Source organism: Miscanthus floridulus, chromosome 8 (genome assembly GCF_019320115.1).
Source record: "Miscanthus floridulus cultivar M001 chromosome 8, ASM1932011v1, whole genome shotgun sequence".
NCBI classification, from domain to species: Eukaryota; Viridiplantae; Streptophyta; class Magnoliopsida; order Poales; family Poaceae; genus Miscanthus; species Miscanthus floridulus.
This window is the reverse complement of record NC_089587.1, coordinates 66,215-84,942: the sequence shown is the minus strand read 5'-3', so window position 1 is coordinate 84,942 and position 18,728 is coordinate 66,215. Positions and strand designations below refer to the sequence as shown.

Here is an 18,728-nt window from a genome sequence, read left to right as displayed (position 1 = left end):
GGGAGCCGGCCGACAGACGAGAGCAGCGCGGCTTGTTGATGGGCCTAAGGGGGGAATGAGGCCAGGACGATTGGGCTCACAAGCTGAGACGTATGGGCCGGAGTGTGTTTGGTTTGTGCAAAGTCACCCATGCCTCACGAGCTCACCTCATGAGTTTTGTTATTCTCAAAACAAAAAAAAAAATCACATGAACTTGGGTGGAAACAACTCATTCTCTGTATACTAATTATTAGCTCATGAGAAATTAGGTGGTGATGGATCAACCATTCTATTCCACAAACCAAATAAAAAAAGTGAGGAGTGAGAAGAATATTGACCATCTCATCCCTTGAACCAAACGCACCCAAATGAGCAAGTCCAAGGTCAAACTGAGTACTAGGTCCGATTTCGGCCCACCCAAACCTTATGCAGGCCGCACGGATATTTGAGGAGGTCCAGGTAACCGAGGCGGGTCTCAACCCACATTTTCATTGGAGCAACTGCAAGAGTTATATCCTTTCTAATTTAATTTATACGATAGGAATAGAGATTTTGTTAAAGAATACCCTCCAACGACCTCCTTAATTCGACCTCCAAATATAGATATCCTTTATTTTGGATTTTTCGCTAGCCGAAGATACAGAACAAGGATGACTCTCTAGAATGCGTACAAGATATTAAAAAACTTTTGGAGGACACCAAGATATAGAAATCGATTGTTACTCAAATGACTCTCCAAATAATGGTTTAGAGAGTAAATTTTAGAAAGACTTTTGGAGACGCTCTTACATGATTTTGTGATCTGTTGTGCTATATAGATTACATAAATACACATGGTCACACTAGAGTGCAACATGTTCGATTCAAATACAAGACAATGATCAGGACCTATTAGTATAAACAGTACCAAACTACTGATCAGGTAGGTGTAGGTGCACACAGGAGCGGACCAAAAAATTGAGATAGGAGGGACAACTCCAACTGAGGGAGCCATACCTTCATAAATGAACTAATAAACACAAATATTTAAGAAACTAATGCGAGATTAGTAGGCTCTTTGAGGGGGAGGGGCGCAGCCCCCTAACCCCCTCTACCTCAGCCCTTTGTGCACATTCTAGAATACTAGTTGAGTACCCGTACGTTGCAATCGGAGCACAATATTAAGCCAAGGTATAAAATTAACCCAATTTTTTCACTGCTCCAATCATGAATTCATGATACACATACCAGAATGATTACTTTTCTTTCATAATACAAAAGCACATGATTGAGGAGCAAATTGTCTAGCTCGTTTGACTAAGGCCTTGTTTAGTTCCTTCCCCTAAAGTTTACTTTCTATCCCATCGAATATTTGGACACATACATGGAGTATTAAATATAAACTAAAAATAACTAATTGCACAGTTTGCGACTAATTTGTGAGACAAATCTTTTAAGCCTAATTAGTCCATTATTTGACAATGTGTCGCTACAGTAACACATGTGCTAATGACATATTAATTAGGCTTAATAAATTCGTCTCGTGGATTACCGACGGATTCTGTAATTTATTTTTTTATTAGTATCCGAACACCCCATACGACACCCCAATATGACACCCGATGTGACGCCTCAAAACTTTACACCCTGGATTTAAATAAGGCCTAATCCATGAGCATCTTATTTAAGTAGCCAAATATGAAAGAAAATATGTTCAAATATACCATTATAGTTAACCTAAAAATAATTCATAGGTTATCCATGGTGACCTATCAAAATTCAAAGTCAGCATAAATTTTCTTCCTTATCCATAGTATGGGCCATCCTCGTAAGTCATTCAAGAATGATCAGATTGTTGCAACCAGCTACAGAGTGATCATATTGTTGCAGCGTGCACAAGAATGATGAGATAGGAGTGGATTCAGTTGAGATAAAGCATACTACGACAGTGCGACCTATCGGGAAGTAGCAGCAAATAATACCTTAGTCATCTTGGCCTTGACCAATAAAAAAAAAATTAGTATTATGATTGTCTCATAATAGTGACAATAGTCAACCATAAATTATTATACAGTTTAACCAAAAAAAAGTAAGGTCGCATCAGCAATAAAATTGCATAGTTAACGTTTACAACTATGTATAACTGCCGCTTGAGGTCGTCACGCCCTAGGAAGTGTTCGGCTAGTATGGATTATTTACTGTTCATGCTGGAAAACATTGTTTATGCTGGAATGTTGTGAGAGAAAGTACTACTCCGGCTGGAAAAATAAGCCGAACAAGCCGACTTCTTTCCAAGCCGAACACAGCCCTAGTGTCTGACATGTTATGGACCTGGGTACCATGAGTCCTGTGCTTGGACGCTGGCCTCCATGATGGCAGGGTCTTAGTGGTCTCACCATGCCACTACCATGCAAGGAAAGGAGTTAGCCTAAGGGTGTGTTTGGTTGAGCTGTGGCTGTGGGAAAAAGCTACTATAGGCTGTGAGCTATGAGAAAGCTGCTGTGGGCTGTGAGCTATAGAAAAGCTAAAAGTTGTTTGGTTAAATAAGTATAAAATATACCTTCTATATTTATCTCTCTTGAAACAACTATGGAAGAGTTTTTTATTCCACCAATTTCGAAAAGCAGAAAGCCAAAAGCCAAAAACAGGGTCAAACCAGCTTTCAAAAATGTACTACGGAAAAACAGTTGCTTCTGAAAAAGCCGCTTGAAAAAGCAGCCCCTTAGCCAAAAGCCCAACCAAGCGGACCCTAAGTAATCTCATCCAATTTTAATCAAGAGCTGCATATCAAACAACAATATAGTAGGTTTAGATAGTGTGCATTGCTGTTGCAAATAAAGAAATTATGCAACATATAATCTACATAATAGCAAATGTATGTCTGGTGGTTCTGAACATGTCGCAAGTTGTCTCATGAGTGATGAACCCGGACTAAATGAGACTTCATAAGCATATCAGACAGTGATAAAAGAACAGACATTGCAGAGGGCATACGTTTCTATGCAACTGAAATAAATATGCTTAGTTTAAACAGATCGTTGGGATATTTGTTGTCTCAAAATTAATAATGTGATAGTGTGGCATGGGTTGCTTTTTATACAGAGAACTTGATAGGGTGTGCCAGGCATACATGTGCACACCCAATGTCCTTTACTGGATACATGGCTATGGTCTATGTGCTTTGATCTACTTTACTCTGAATGTTGCTAGCCCTTGTTCTCCTCATCCAATCCCCTCCTGAAGCCTATTTAATCACTCCTTTTTGTCTATGGTTCAGCCTAGGAAGGTCATTTGGATCAATGATAACCAGCACAGTTCCATATACATTAGGATGAGTAAATTGTGCAGCAAGAGAAGGGAGGGCTTGGTCTCTATGATTTATTAATTCAGCCCATTTAGTTGTTTCCACTGCATATAGCGATGGCTAGCCATCCTTGTCAGTGTTTCCCTTGGACAACCATGGCAAGAACTCGTCAGCTACTACCTTGAGGGTACTGGCTCTGTAATAATAATGATTGTTTTATTGCTAGCTTAACATACTTTTGGAGTGAATTTGGTAAAGTAAGATTAAGAAAGCAAGTGTCCAGCATCTACAATTTTTTTGTCTAGCATACCTGGTTGAATGTGTGGATCCAATACTTGAACTTGCATATTTCTCATCAATCTGTAGGACAAGCATAACTGTTAGCTTTTGGTCAACTTGTGAACGAAAATTTTACTTTCAAGTGTCTTCATGGGTGTTGAAGGAGTTCATCAGAAGCGGCACCACATTGCTGCCATACTTCTTGTTGAGTAACCGTACGAGAAAAATGTTGCCACTAAAAGTCACCACAAAAGATAGAAACAAGATGGAGTGGTGAAGTTTGCAGGAATGCTGCATCAGTCATAATATTTTAACCAACCTCGATCTGGATAACAATGAGGTCGAGAAAAGTAAATCTGTTGCGTTTGCGTATTTTGATGACCGATCTGCAAATAATGTTAGTTCTACTAGACAACATGTTGAGAGCTTTATGAAGTTTGAACATGATACTGATATTCAGATACGATTGGAAGTGAATGCTAGAGCTTAATTCAGTTATTGAAATCAAAACAAAAGCAAATTTGTTTCTATAGCCTGTACTCCTGAAGTAACTAATCTGGACACGACTTGATGAGGACATCACTCCTTTGGATGTACCAACTGATCCTCCAACCGTCATGCAAGGTCCAATGACTCAGGCTCGAATGCGTCAACTCAATTTACAGGTGAGCTCGTTCTTAAGCGATCCTTTTCATACTTTTGAGAATAGACTACTATCTAATGATGTTATCTTGCTTAGGAACATTGGAGAGGGTCAAGAGGGACTAAGAGGACATGGAGGAGGTGATGATGACCAGCAAGGACGTCCAACACAAGCCGGAGGCCCAGTCCAACACGAATTCGAGTCTGCCTCGGCCTTCAGGACCAGTCTGCCTTAAACTAGTCGCCTAGGACGCATCCGGACTCCATTTTCGATGATCCACATATGGATGGAAAGCTAATTTGATAAGGAAGCCAATCCAAGTGGTTTCACATCAAAAGCTATTCGGAATCAACGGGAATCGTTAAAATAAGTCAGCATCCAGAATCTACCAGGGTGCTGCGACACCGTCTTTTGGTCCGTTGGACCATGTATCGAGTTTGGACCCATTAGGGGCACGACCCTAGAGTCTTCATAAATAGCCACCGCCCCTCCATTAGGGTTTGGGTTTTGCTTAGATTATTCTGTCAAGAACAGTTTCGCCGTTTATCGGTTTGTGAGACCCCAACTCATGAGATTAATCATACATCTGCAATTTAGTTGCGATCTTTCTTGTTCTTGCTTGTGTTCTTTGTTGCGTAGGCAGGGATTAGCGTTCTTGGCGAGGTCAACCTGGTCTGTGACTCGGTTGATAACCAGAGGAGCTGTGGTGCTAAGATTGCAGGGTTCGATCTTTCGATCTGAAGCCGGATCGGTGTGTCATTCTCCGCCACAACGATAGTTACCAATGATCACTTTCCTCGTCTCCATTACGACTTATTTGGGATTGGTGCATCCCTTGGTCGTCCCCAGGCCGCCACTGAGCTTGAGCACGGCGAGCTTGTCAAGCAGCTTCTTGGTTGCTTTAATGTCTGCATTTATTACTTCGACAAATCAGTCTAGGCATTCACATTCCCATGCATCAGATTCAGGAATATGTAGAAGAGCAGCAAGAATTCAGGCTTACTATACAGTGGGCACCTTCGGCCAGGACTTTCACTTCTAGGATGTCGTACAGCACTACCAACTCGTTTGTGGGGAATTTGTGGGCGTGGGGATCTTGGCCCACTCGATGAGCTCCTCGTGGAGACGGCAGAGGACAGGGCAGACTCGGCCACGATGGCGATGACCACGGGCGACGGTGATGGCGGCGCGCGATGGTGGAGGTCAGCCGGTGCGTGAGGGCGGTGGCGAGGAGGAGGTTGGCTGGCGAGAGCGGGCGCTAGGGCGAGACTGCAGGATTTGGAGCTGAGGAGAGAATTCTTCTTTCCTTTGCGCTGGAGCAAGGCGCAGGGGATCGTGGCCGTCGTGCGCGGGTGCGGCGGTTCCACGGACGTGCGGTAGAGGGCGCGGGGAGGGGCAATTAGCGCGGGGCGGGAGGTGATTAGCGGAGTTTAGCGCGGATAGGGGTCATTAGCGGGGCAAAAACGAGGACATTTGGGTCTTTTTAGTTGTAGAGATACATCGAATTCACAACAACTACCACGGGCCCTCCTCAAACCCGTGGTTAGGCGCCAAGAGGAGGTGAAGGCGAAGGTGGCAGCGGTGAAGGCGTCGTGGTGGTGAGGGCGTTGAAGAGGCGGCGACGAGAATGCGTGTTCTTCCTGCTCCACTCGTACTCGACGTCGGGACCAGCGTAGGGCCAAGCGTCGGTGGAGGCGAGGGGGTAGCGGCAGCCGACCAGGGTGGCGTGGGGGTAGCTTCCACTGGCTAGGGAGGCGCGGGGCAACGACCGCCAGCGAGGGCGGCTCGGGGGTAGTAGCCACCAGCCAGGGGTGACGTGGGGGTAGCGGCCGCCGGCAAGGGCGACGTGGGCGCACTCCTCAATCTGATAAGACAAGAACTTGACAGTAGAGAGCAACAGTGAATCCAGCGTGAGGAGCACCTCAACAACATGATTTGGCTTCTCCTTGGATGAGATTAGTAGGCTATTTGAGAGGGGGCGCAGGCCCCCTAGCCCTCCTCTACCTCCGCCCATGCATGCACATTGTAGAAGATACACCTAATTCACATTTTGTTTTAGTTCCTCTTGTATATGTAGTTCATTTCAGTTGAGCTTAAAGAGCTCTTCAAAACAAACAGGAGGGGACGTATAGTTGAAGTTCGTGATCACTTGCTTCAAGGCGCTTGTTGTCGTGCCATCCACAGTTGTGATTTCCATTGTCCCAGCTATGCAACATCAAGATATTAATTGGAGAAAAATAGTTCTTGACCTCTTTAGAACATAGGAATTTCGCACCAATCACGTAGAAGTTTTATATGAATCAGTTTACATTTACAAAAAAATATAGAAAACAGAAGGGGAAAAAATCCACGCTTGGAGCCTCAGTTTGCCGTCATGGATGTATGTATACTGCAGCTACATGAGCAGTAGCAGATGAACACGGCTAGTTTATGAAAATAGTTCAGTTTGCTACAAAAGAAATGTTCAGAACAAGCGACTTCCTCCGTCCCAAAGTAATTGCGCATCTCGTTTCTCCATGAGTCAAACTTTGTTAAATTTAAAATATATAAAAGTAGTATCCAACAATTATATCTCTAAATAACTTTATTAAAAATATATTCTATGATCATTTCAATAATATTTATTACACATCATAAATGTTAGTATTTTTTATATATTTTATTATCAAATTTAAAAATATTTGACTCCTCAAAAAATGAGACATGCATTTGTGTTAGAACGGAGTGAAGTACACAACTAGTAGATCGTCATTATTCATTCCTTTCATACCGTACTGTACTGTACTGCACTACTACGTGTTGGCATCGGGTTTTCAGTGGAGAGTTGAGTTCCCTGATGCGTACGACAGCCAGCAGCGACTATATTGTACTCACTCCCTAGAGTTTTGACTAAATTTATAATAAATATTATTAATATTTATGTCTCTAAATAAATTTATTATAAAAATATATTCTGTAACTAATCTAATAATACTAATTTTGTATTATGAATATTAATACTTTTTAATATAATTTTGATCAAAGTGCAAAATTTTTGACTTCTCGAAAAACATAAATTGCATTAGGCTAGTCTCAACAGGGGTTTCAACCGGGTTTCATTCTCGCGAAATAACCATTCTCGTCTCAAAATTATTGCCAGAGGCTCACTTTGGTCTCTGAACTGTCAAAGCGTCCACTTTAGTCCTTAAACAATTAATTTGCAGGTCGATCTCGTCCATCCCCATTAATTACTCGCCATGTGTAGGAGTACATGCGAAATTTCATTGTTGCCCCTCGCTCCCTCATGTTGGATATATTATGGGCTTAGCCCATATAATATTTAATAAATCAAATAAACTCTATGGCTCGTAATAATGCGCGGTGTATGGTTTAATACCGTACGGGATTTTGACTAGACGTTGACTCGGTTTATATGGTTGAATATTATTCACCTATATTGAGAAGCTGAGAAAAGGACATAGGTATGCCACACGCGCGTGCGCGCCATCGCCGTCACCGTCGGCCGGGCCGTGATGGACAGAGCTCTTCCATCTCGTGATCTCCTCCTGAGACTCATCGCTTCCCTACCATTTACACCAAAATTTGGACGACCAGAAAATATCATTGGCAAGGAACAACACAAGGTACATCACGTGTGTACCAGAAAGGAAAGGAAATATTCTTTAGTATATTTGGAGATGTATGACATCTAGGAGCTCTTCATTGACCAGAAAATATTATATTTTAGGAAAGCATGATGTCCAAAGTCTCCTCATGTGAAGATAAGGAAGAAGCAAGAGAGGCTAGAAGAATTGGTAATTTTATTGCCAATGGAGTCTACAGAAGGAAGCCATACAGAAGTCAACTGTGAAGCACATCAGCCGTCGGCTCTTCTTCTTGTCTAGACGAACAAAAGACACATCGGTCAAGAAAGCTTTATTGGCGGATTCTACAAAAGGGAAAACTGGAGTCCATGTATCTTAAAATTTTCTTCTTTTAGATTTATCTTGTTAGGCAAGTTTTGTACTAGATCACCACGTGATCAACTATGATTGCCTCATGCCTCAGGATATAAATATAAACCCTGACTATTGTAATAAGGACATCCACACATCAATCAAAATCAGTCTTTATTTTTTTGGCTTCACGCCAACCCTTAGGAGTAGGAGTAATATAGCTTTTCGGCGAGTTCTTCAGCAAACAGAGCTGCATCGACTAATCAACCTCCGGCTTGCTTGTGAGTACCGTCACGACTTGTATTGTGCTTGTAAAGCTGCATCAGCTGATTGATCTTTTATAAGCCATAATATAAGTTAGTTATCGATCTGTATCGTAGTTTGTAAGGTTGCATCAGCTGATTGATCTCTTACAAATCATAATATAGATCAAAGTTATCAATCTTGTGTTAAATAACTTGTTTAAAATAATATCACCAGTTATCGAATCTGCTAATATTAGTAAAATTTTCCTTGCTGTTTTTGGTTGATTCACCAGCTATCGATCGATCTTGTTATAATTAATATTTTGTTAATTATAACAAATTATCTAATTGAGATAGAGATCGATCGGCATCATATCATCTTAATTAGTCGTTCATTTGATCTGGTCACACTTTAAATCTTATAATTGATGACTTAATTCTGCTAGATCAGCTGTTTTATCTCTATTCCAATCAAACATAGTATGCATCCAAAGATATGTTTTAATCTTGAATAAATTCATTAGTTAATGAGATCTAATCTAATGATACTATCATAGCTAGCATCGACCCTAGTCGAACTCTCACTGGTAAGACTTTGGATTAGAGATTATCGATTAGTGGTTTTGTTTCATGATCGAGATATGTACTATGTTTGTTTGCTATGCATGCATCGGCTATTTTAGTCGATTCGCCTGTGCTTTCACACATATAGCATGTTTTTCATGAACCTATCAATATATAGATGGTTTTATAGACTGTTTGGCTTTAGTTTATTATTATTATCATAACTTGTATCGATCCGATCGAATTCTCACTAGTTGATGGTAACAGATTAGATTCAGAGTGTTTGTAGATTCATTTGTACTAACAGTCGATTTGTTCGCATGTTATATCCTTTCTCGTTAAACTTATCGGCTCAATGCTTTACACTTGTTATATCTATCTAGCTGATGATGTTTCTTTATATTACTTATATTTGGGTGTATTGTACTTGTTCTGTCTGGATTAATCAATCATAATAAAATCGCTATGACCCATGAGTATCTGTTATTTTGAATTCGTACCATCATTATTGATATTAGCTGATAATCTTCAATTCAGCGATCCTTGCTTTTACTGATATGTTGGATATCGACTATTTAGTCGATAGCCCTATCGAATTGGCTATTTGGCCATATATTAGAACTGTCTGGTGCAACACCGATATGTTCCACCTTAAACTACTGATTATTCTCTCCTTGTCAATTGCATGTCAAATTGACTAGCACGCCTTTGGTCCTAAAACCAACTGTTCTCAGTGTTGAAGCCAAGCAGATCTCCGGTTCAAATTGTCCAGCTTGCTGTGTGTTGGTTGCATCGCCACATTTTTGCGCCAACACCTGTCGTGAGCATATATTCCCAACTCCTCCGTCAGTCATCTAATTCTTCACTTCTGAGACAACCACATCTTCTGCTGCTCTTTGGTTCTTCCCGTCCTAGTTCCCTATGCGCATAGGAACTGGGTGAGTAGAGACTCCGGAACGCCTGTCGTCTTCGAGTTCACCTGCTCAGGTGAAGGGCGGCAATCATGTTTTTGGGGAGTGTTGTTGGCGGCATGACTACTCGCATCGACGTCTTCTTCTTCCTAGCGTTGACGCACATTTCTAGTGATTGGCACTGCTTCCTTCCTGTACTGCAATGAGCGAGACAACTATACCGACAGGCACTATATCGACTAGCGCATCTGGCTCTGCCGTTGTGTATGTCTCTGTTCTCCGTTATCCAGTAAGGTATTGTGTACATACCTTGCTGGTTAGTATCATATACATGATGTTCATGCTTAGATCACACAAGCACATGTATGATGTCACCAACCTTTTGTTTATTGTCTTTTTTTGGATTAAATTGCTATTGAAAATGTCTAATTATCTAACAATCCAAAAACGTGATAGGCAATTTTTAGTAGTTGGCTTTGCAGGTATGCTGAAACTGAATGTGTTTGAGGGCACTCACTATAAGAGGTGGCGATAGAGATGCATATTATGGTTGACTGCTATGCACTACTACTTTGTTGCTGAGCCTAGGACTGTTGGGCCGCATACTCCTAAGGAGGAGCATGCGTTCCAACATGCTGATAATACGTTCAAGGCAGCAATTTTGAGCATGCTAAGAGACTCCATAGTAGATGCATATGTGCCGCTACAGACTAGTAAGGCCATGTGGGAAGCACTTGAGGCCAAATATGAAGTGTCTGATGCTGGTTCTGAGTTGTATATCATAGAGCAGTTTTATGACTACCAGATGGTCGATGGCCGTTCTGTAGTGGAACAAGCTCATGAGGTACAAATACTAGCAAAATAACTTGAAATGTTTGGATGTGTATTGCCCGACAAGTTTGTGGCAGGCTATATCATTGCCTAAGCTGCCACAGGCTTGGATAGATTTTGCTATCTCTCTGAAACATAAGAGATAAGAGTTTGGCATTGCTGAGCTCATTGGCTCTTTAGGATGTTGAAGAGAAGGCGAGAGCAATGAATAGTCCATGGCAAGAAGGTCAGAGAGGGGAGTTCTAGTGCCCATGTGGTACAGAAGAATCATCCTAAGCCCCAAAAGAAGAAATTCCAGCAAGAACTCAAACAAAAGTCTACCACTCCTTTTAAGAAGAAGAAGAAAGAAGAACAAGGAAAAGGGAAATTGTTTCACTTGTGGCAAGCCTGGGTACTATGCTAGAGAGTGCGAGGAGGCTAAGTGGAAGCCAAACAAGAAAACAGCAAACATAGTTGAGACTGATAGCAGGAACAATGGGGTACAGGTAATTTATTGCCTACTGTTCTTTTAGTTTGTCATTCACCTGATTAGGTGGGTTGATATTGGTGTAAATATATATGTGTGTGCTGATGTTTCTTTGTTTTCTTCTTATCAGGTCGGGCATACTTCCTCCTTATTGATGGGGAACGGGGCGTGTGTGGCTATACGTGGTGTTGGTACAGTCGATCTGAAGCTTACTTTGGAAAAGACCATGTAGCTAAAGAACGTGCATCATGTCCCCTCAATAAAGAAGAATTTGATTAGTGGTTCTTTGCTTTGTCATGATTGTTTTAAACTTGTATTCAAGTCTAATAAGTGCATACTTTCTAAGTATAGTACTTTTGCTAGGAAAGGCTATGAGAGCGGAGGCTTGTTCTGCTTGTCTTTGACAGATACTTGTTTTAATTCTATGAACCATGTGAGCCATGATGATGAGACAAATATTTGGCATTCGTGATTATGTCATATTAATTTTGGTTGCATGACTCGCTTAGCTGGTTTAAATTTAATTCCAAAATTCGATGTGGTCAAAGGTTCTAAGTGTCAGGTATGTGTTGAATCAAAACAACCTCTCAAGCCTCACAAGGCTACTGTGGCGAGGGATTTGGCACTGTTAGAACTAATCCATTCTAACATGTGTGAGATGAATGGAGAGTTGACCAAAGGTGGCAAGAGATATTTCATAACTTTCATAGATGATTGCACACGATTTTGCTATGTGTATTTATTAAAATCAAAAGATGAAGCGTTACATTATTTTAAGATCTATAAAGCTGAGGTAGAGAACCAACTTGAGAAGAAAATTAAATATTTGCGGTCTGATTGCGGGGGAGAATATTTCTCAAACGAATTTTCTGAGTTTTGCATGGTGCATGGAATTATTCCTGAGAGGATGCCACCATACTCACCATAGTCCAATGGGATTACGGAGAGAAAGAACCACACTCTAACTGAGTTGGTTAACGCCATGTTAGAGACTGCAGGACTATCTAAGGAATGGTGGAGTGAGGCTATATTTACAGCGTGTCATGTCCAGAATAGGGTGCCCACAGAGAACAAAAAAATTACACCATTCAAGGAATAGGAGAAGAAGAGATTAAATCTTTCTTACCCATGAACTTGGGGTTGTTTGGCAAAGGTGAATGTGCCAATAAACAAAAAGTGAAAGCTTAGACAAAAACTGTTGATTGTATCTTTCTCGGTTATGCTATTCACAGCGTGGGTTATAGATTTTTAATAATAAACTCTGGTGTTGCTGACATGGTTGTTGGTACAATTATGGAATATAGAGATGCGACATTTTTTTAGAATGAATTTCCCATGAAGAATACACCTAGTACTTCTAGTCATGATCTATTTTTCTGCCTGTGACATATGAACCGGTAATACACGCTGATGTTGAAACCCATAAAGAAATTCCTGAGGAGGATAATGATATAGTCACTCGAAAGAGTAAGAGACGGAGAGTTGCAAAATCCTTTGGTGAAGACTATATTATATACCTTGTGGATGACACTCCCACAACCATAGCGGAGACATATTCATCTCTTGACGCTGACTTATGGAAGGAAGCTGTTCAAAGTGAGATGGATTCTATTATGTCTATGTAACACCCTCAGGATTATATAGTGAATCACTTGCTAAAACGTGTCATGAGCATCATACTTGAGTGATATTGTATGTGGTGTGATGAATAGGTAAAGCATTGTAGGGATGTTAAGTAATTTTTATTAAACAAAAATGCTATAAAACATATATGTGACGCCTAAATAAAGTTTAAAGTACAAACTTTGTAGATGACAATGCAACTTTGCCTTTCAAGAATATGGGTTGTTAATTAATACTTTTAGGAGCTCAGAATTTGAATTGGAAATTCAAGTCAGCCTTAGCTTTAAATTCTTCTAAGTCTAAAACTTGGTAGTGTTAATGTTACTTTGGCAATTTAATTCTAAAAATTGGATTAAACATTAGTATTATGTTTTTCCTTAGTGGGTTGCATCAAAGTGAGTACTTTTCAATGGTATAGGGGTTGGTTTAGTTGGTATGCGTTTTGATCATCAATTAATTGATACAAAAAGTTAGAAAATGATGTTTGAAAAGCTAGTCTAGGGTCTTGGGTGCCGGTTGGCAGCACCAACTTGGCATACCCATATTTTCTTCTCTAGTCAGCCTTGGTCTAAGTATTTTGCTCAATCTAGTGGCCTTAGGTACCATCTTCAGCTTGGCCGAGTTGGTTGGGTCATAACCGAGCTAGATGGGTCGTGGTTGAAGCTTTAAAATTCATACATGTCATAGTTCGAGTGGTCTGGCGCCGTGGGCATGGTCACCGCATGGCCACCCCGCACCATGCACTTGGGGGCGTCTCGCGCGCTGCGCCGTCATGTTGGATCGGTTGAGCCGCCCTGGCTTGGCCGAGGCCGGTCGCAGCGGGCCATTAACCCCATCATGTGCCCATTATCCTACCTCGTGTTGCTGCCCTTGATGCCGCCGTGGCCATGCTGTTGCTGCCCTCCATGTCATGTCACTGCATAGCCACTATCGCTGTCGTCACATCACCGTGCTACTGCTGCTGCCCTCGCTGTCTTTGCGTCATGACGCTGCTGCCCGTCGCGTCTCCGAGCATGTGGGCTTGCCCTTTGCTATCTCGGGTCATCGCCTTGCCATGAACGGTGCTAAGCCACACATGCCACGCTACCTCACCACCTACACGCGCATGTTTTGGCTGTGGCTCCAGAGCACATGTTGCCCTGGTAGCATCGACCATACCCCGTGAAAGGTCCTTGTGGGGTTTTGGTAATTGAGTGACAACCTAGGTGGACTAATTGTGTTTATGTGAGATACATTGGTGATTAGTCCACAGGTACATATGTGTGAGCAACATATGCCATAAAGGTGGAAATGGCTTGGAGATGTTGCAAAGCTCACACTTGTGATGATGAAGGAGCTCATTGCACATGAGACATGGCATTGAGTTATGTGATCAAGGTGGAGAAGATCAAGACATGACTTAGCTTGATAGACTAGTTGCAATCTTGAAGGGCATGTTGGAGGCTTTGGAGCGATGGACCATGTGGCGGTGAAGCTTGAGCAAGACTTGGCGCCAATGGACGAAGACAATGGTGAAAAGCAAGTGAGGTCAAGATCGATGAACCAATATTGTCACGTGATGATATGAAGTGGATCATATCATTGTTGATCGTGTTGGTGCATGTGTTGCATCAACATTGGAGGAGATGGAATGGAATGCGCAAGGCAAAGGTATAACCTAGGGTATTTCATTTCACCGGTTATAGGTGTGTAGAGAAGTTGATGACCGAGTTTAGGATAGATGGCCGTACTATCAAAAGGGGCAAACTTATTTACATATTGGTCATCTAGTGCCACTCGAGTGATCTAACTTTGTATCATTGCTAGGATCGAGTGGCATGACAAGTTGAGTGGCTAATCCTTTGGAAAATGTTTATGAAAAGCTAACACACATACACATGGTGGTGTACATTTGGTGGTGTTAGCACATTTGCAAAGGAGAAAAAGTTGGAGTTGATGAGGATCAACTCAGTGAAGAAATGAAGGCGAGAATGTGTCACTGTGAGTAACCGGACGCTGGCCTCGGCAGGACCGGCGTGTCTGATTAGTGGCAGCAGAGAGCGTTGGTGTATGCTAACATGGTGGCATGAGGACGCTGGGCGAAGAGGTGACCTAACGCGCAGTGACCGCGTCCGGTCGGTGTTGGTGTATGCTAACATGGTGGCATAAGGAGCAGCAGTGATGCATGGCGGGCCATGAAGGATCGGACTCAGGTGCTACGTCTGATCATGACTGACCTGACGCGTTCAATTGCAAAACAGAGGCTCAGGGAGCTCTCTGAAAATGACTGGACTCAGGTAGTGGCGCGTCCGGTCACATGTGAACGGACACATCCGGTCGTGTTTTGAAGGCTCTAGGAGCTCTCTATTGTTGACCGGACGCTGAGGTGTGGTGAGTCTGGTCAAGCTAAGCAGCGTGTCCGATTGGTGGATGAAGGCGTGCACGTGAGATAGCTATTGTCTGCAACTATTAGTTCAAAAACTGCTAGTGACACATGGAAGCATGGCAGTGACCAGATGTAGGGATCGGTGCGTCTAGTCAAGTGGACCTACACGTCCGGTCGATGTGCGGAAAGCCTAGTGAAGGGGTAACGGCTATTTTAGCCCATGGGGTTATAAATAGAAGGGTATCTCAGCCATGGCTAGGTAGGGAGCACCTTGGGGGACTTTGTGTCCACGCTTGAGAGTGCTTGGGAGCCTTCTAACTCACTTGAGCTTGATAGTGTTCATCCGATCAAGTGAGTGAGCGATTCTAGTACGATTACACCAAGAGGTTGCATCGAGTGGCACTAGGTGGTTGTCTTGCAAGCCGGTGGTGCTTATTACTCTTGGAGGTTGCCACCTCCTAGATAGCTTGGTGGTGGTCTCCATCGAAGCCCGCAAGAAGCTTGTGCGATGCTTCGGAGAAGAGCTTTGTGAGGGGCATTGTGCTCACCCCATGGGAGCCACGAAGAGCAACTCTAGTAGAGCGAGACGCGAAGGGAAACAAGTGGTCTAGCCAGGTCAAGTACTAGAGCTTGTGGTAAGCACTCCATGTGGAAGAGTGTGACTTGCAGACACCACTAGCAAGAGGACCGATGGCAACCTTGGAGCTTGTCTCAACGGGGACGTAGCGTGTTGGCAAGCACGTGAACCTCAGAAGAAAAATCATCATATCAACATTGTTCTTTCTGTTGGTTTGCAATCCCCTTACACAAGCTTGTAATTACTTTCATATACATTGTGCTTATGTAGTTGCTCTTGTAATTAGTTAGCTTGTGTAGCTCATTAGTTACTTTCTTGCTTGTGTAGCATAGAAGTAGCTAATTTGGTTTGTGTAACCTTGTTAGTCACATTACTTAGTTTGTGTAGCTAAGTATTTGTGCTCTCTAATTTGGCATTGGTTGCCTTATTATTGAGCATTGCTAGTGATCTTAGGAGCTTTGTGTTTTTGTTTACTAGAATTGTGTAGGAGCTCCCCGGTGTGCAAAATACTAGTGGCATAGATTTGTATGACCTTGCTCCTAGAATTGGATAGGTAAGCTCTAGCTAACCCGGCACCTTTGTTGCCTAATTAGAATCTTTATAAGGTGCTTGTGAATTTCAATAAAGGGGTATAGTCTTGGCTAGACCGATTGTTTTAATTCTGCATTTGTTTCGGTTAGCCGGCGCGATTAAATTTAGAAAGGACTATTCACCCCCTCTAGTCCGCCATCTCGACCTTTCAAGTGGTATCAGAGCTATGTCTCTTATTTGTGGTCTTCACGGACCCAAGAGGATAGTGATTTATGGGCTAGATGTTGATTGCCCACATATTTTTTTTATGGCACACACTTTGCACGGTGGAAAAATTGGATGATATGCAATTTTAAGTTTATTTGCCCTCAAATGTGGTGGATGGTAGATGTAGACTTTTCTCATGTGTTGGATAAAAATAATCTAACTCAAACATAAGAGAAATGCCTAGATATCGACACCCAAGCTATTGACATCATGTATATATCTTTGGATGATAGCATATTTGGAGAGATCATTGACATAAAGACCACCCATGAGATTTGGAGTTATCTTAATGAGAAGTATGGGACGGTCTCCGATGATGATGATGAGCCCAAGAAGGAGGTGCATGAGTGTGTTGAGCATGACCACGATTTGGTGATTGTGGAAGATTGCTCCACCTCATGGTCAAGTGATGATGATGATGATCATACCACAAGATCACTTGACAAGATTGATGATGATGCTACAAGTGATGCCAATGATGATGATACTCCATGCACACTTGATGGTGATAATGATGGATCATGCTCAGGCTATGAGGGTGATATTTCTTCAAGCTCCCCAACTACATCACATTGCTTTATGTCACAAGGTGACACTAAGGTATTTAATGCAAATGTGATTGATCTTGATTCATATGAGGAGCTTCTAGATAGATATGGTTGCATGATCAAAGCTTTAGAAAAAGAGATGGCTAAAACCAAGAAATTGAAAATTGAAAACTTTTTTTTCTAAAGAACACATGTGAACAACAAAAGCATCTACTCTATGTTACTACTTGTTCACATGAGGAGCTAAAATTGATTCATGAGGAACTTAGTGTTACTCATGATAACTTGGTACAAGACCATGCTTTTCTCACTAAAGAACTTTCAAATGAAAAATCTAAAACTAGTGAGAGCTCATTACATGGGTAAATTGATCAATCACATATTGTTGCTAACCCTTGTGATGTAGGCAAGAAGCATGTATACACCTCTTGTGATGATTTTATTAGCTATGCCATGTTCTTCACATATAGATGCTTGTTCTACTTCTATGTCTTGTGAGACTAACCTTTTGAAGAAGAACAATGAGCTCAAAAATGAAGTGAAGAATTTGAGCAACAAGTTAGAGAGGTGCTACAACTCAAAAGTCACCTTTGAGCACATGTTGAAGACTCCAAAAAACTGTGGTGACAAGTGTGGCCTTGGCTTCAAGAAGAAGATGACAAAGAGCGAAAGAAGGAGAGAAAGAAAGATGAAGAAGCTACAACAAAGAAATCCCTCTCATATCATGTGCTACCGGTGTCATGAAACAGGACACCTTGCAAATGGTTGCCCTAACGTTGAGAATCTCAAGAAGAAAGAAGAAGAGAGGCTCAAGCATGTGAAGTGCTTCAAGTGCCGCACTTGGGGTCTGTAACATCCTAAAATTTGCACTCTTTTAAATAGCTAAATTGATTCATTTACGCAATTATGTGTGCATACAAATGTAGGAAAATAATAATTTTATAAAACTAAAATCAAATATAAGATTAGCTACAAGTGATGCATACATGCTGCTGCATATCATTTTGTGAATGTTTGGAATTTATTAAAGATTTCAAAAAGAATTGAAATTTGAATTTAAAAATGGATTTGGAAAATTGTAGAAAAAAAGAAAAGAATCATTTTTCTCCTCCCCTCCTTTCCTTGCTTTCGGCCCAGCTCCATTTTTTATTTTCCCGCGGCCCGCTCACCTCCCCCTCTTCCCTTCTTGGGCTGGCCCAGCTCGGCCAAGCAACTGTTGGCCCAGCTCCTTCGGCCCGCTGGTCTGTTCCTCCGCGCTAGCCGCTAGCCTAGCCACGCGCCTCGCTCGGCCCAGCAAGCCACGCCAGCCCAGCATAACGCGCGCAACCGCCACACCTTCCTCGCACCCGCAGCTGCTGACCGCCCAGGCCCCGCCTGTCGGCACTGTCCCCTTCCTCCCGCGTGTTCCGTAATCGCCCACGCGCATGTCAGCCGTAACCACTGCCCGTGCCCACGTCGTGCGTCGTGGGAGCGCCCTTCCCCCATGCCTGGCCTCTTTAAATCAGAGCCTGCACCCGCACGCCCCCCTCCCTGCTGCCCCGCTCTTTTTCTTCACGCTCACCATGCATGGAAGCCACAGCAGCGCCGGATCCGCCGAGCTCGGGACCTCCGCGTGGACCGCCGTCCCCTTGCCTCCCCCGTCCTCGCTTTTCCCCACAGTGAGAATTCCCTGGCTCCCCTC

At 42.5% G+C, this 18,728-nt stretch overlaps 1 pseudogene; it reads right to left on the bottom strand.

The window, feature by feature from the left end:
- Positions 1-3,382: 3,382 nt before the first annotated feature.
- On the bottom strand, positions 3,383-6,198 carry LOC136475756 (UTP--glucose-1-phosphate uridylyltransferase-like; annotated as a pseudogene).
- Positions 6,199-18,728: the final 12,530 nt, after the last annotated feature.